This window comes from Bison bison, unplaced genomic scaffold, assembly GCF_000754665.1.
Source record: "Bison bison bison isolate TAMUID 2011002044 unplaced genomic scaffold, Bison_UMD1.0 scf7180017846527, whole genome shotgun sequence".
Lineage (NCBI taxonomy): Eukaryota > Metazoa > Chordata > Mammalia > Artiodactyla > Bovidae > Bison > Bison bison.
In genome coordinates, this window is record NW_011477100.1 from 1 (window position 1) to 1,750 (window position 1,750).

At 46.2% G+C, this 1,750-nt stretch overlaps 1 long non-coding RNA gene across 1 annotated transcript in view; it reads right to left on the reverse strand.

Annotated features, from left to right (window-relative positions):
* Window positions 1–940: 940 nt before the first annotated feature.
* The window catches only part of LOC104988621, a 5,419-nt gene continuing 4,609 nt past the window's right edge, over window positions 941–1,750 (reverse strand). The window contains exon 3 of the long non-coding RNA XR_825263.1: window positions 941–1,582. This is a non-coding gene — a long non-coding RNA (uncharacterized LOC104988621). The remainder of the gene's footprint in view (window positions 1,583–1,750) is intronic.

The window sequence follows — 1,750 nt, forward strand, 5'->3', positions numbered from 1 at the left end:
AGATCCCCTGGAGAAGGAAATGGCAACCCACTCCAGTATTCTTGCCTGGGAAATCCCATGGACAGAGGAGCCTGGCGGGCTACAGTCCATCAGGACACAAACGAGTCAGACACAACTTAGCAACTAAACAAAAACAAACTATGCTTGGTCTTAGCAGTTTCTTTGTGGATAACTTTAGAATTTCTAGGCACACAATTATTACATCATCTGTGAATAAGGACTGTTTTACTTCTTTTATGAATTGGGTAGCTCTTATTTCTGCTTCTTGCATTTATTGCACTGGAGAGAATCTACAATATATTGCTTAATAGAAGTTGTAAGAGCAGCCACCATTGCCTGATTTCCAGTTCTGTGACTCTGGGACTGACTGGCCCCTCCAAGCCTTAGGAGAAGTTGTCAGCAAAAAATTTATGTGTTCAGAGTCCACAAAAAGCTTTGCGTCAGGATCTTCATTACCTGTTTTCTGTGTATACTTTCACTGCTCTTTCACAACAGTCTAGCTACACAGGAATGGTGTCCCTGCTCACAGAACAGTAAAGCGAGGCACAGAGAGAGAAAGTGACTCATTCGATGAGTGACATAAATGAATGTGAACTCAGTTCTTTTGGTCACAGCCCTCCACTCCTGGGCAGCAGACTGGACAAAGGTCCATCCAGCCAAAGCTGTGGTTTCCCCAGCAGTCATGTACGGATGTGACAATTGGACCATAAAGAAGGCAGAGCACCGAAGAATGAATGCTTTTGAACTGTGGTGCTGGAGAAGACTCTTGAGAGTCCCTTGGACAGCAAGGAGATCAAATCAGTCCATCCTAAAGGAAATCAACCCTGAATATTCATTGGAAAGACTGATGCTGAAGCTGAAGCTCTAATACTTTGGCCACCTGATGCGAAGAGCTGACTCAATGGAAAAGATCCTGATGCCGGGAGAGATTGAGGGCAGGAGGAGAAGGGGGTGACAGAGAATGAGATGGTTAGATGGCATCAACGACTCAATGGACATGAGTTTGAGCAAGCTCAAGAAGATAGTTAGGGAAGATAGCCAGGGAAGCCTGGTGTGCTGCAGTTCATGAGATTGCAAAGAGTTGGACATGATTTTAGCAGCTGAACAACAACAACTTTTGGTCACAAGTCCTATGGTCTTCCACCCATACCAGGGGATTCTGACCATCGCCAAGAAGGCCATTTGTTTTTAAATGATTGGAGACTGAGTGTTACAGGCTGAAAACTCATGTCCTTATAAGAAGAATGAATTAGGACACAGAAACACACAGAGGGGAGGCCGTATGAGGACATGGGGGGAAGACAACTGTCTCCAAGCCAAGGAGAGAGGGCTCAGAGGGAACCAAGCCTGCTGACACCTTGATCTCAGACTTCCAGGCTCCAGACCACGAGAAAAGAATTCCTCACTTGTGTATCTTGATCTCTGAGTACTCAGTGTGAGTGCTTTCCTGTTTCTGAGGCTTTGGCTTGTGAAATCGGAGGAAAGCATAGTGAAGCTCTTGTTCATTTCTTGAGATGGGGCCAGCCCCAGCGGGGGCGGGGTGGTCTGCAGGGGTGTCCGTCCAGAACTGGGGCTGGCGTTCCTGAGAGGAAGGAGGAGAAAGGCTTCAGATCCAGGCAACAGGGTCTGGGAGAACTATGGAGTCAAAGACGATGGAATGGAATTGGAACTGATGGAACTTTTATCATTTGTCCATTCATTTGTTCAAACATAGTTAATTCAGATTGACCGACCCTTCGTGAGTGTTTAC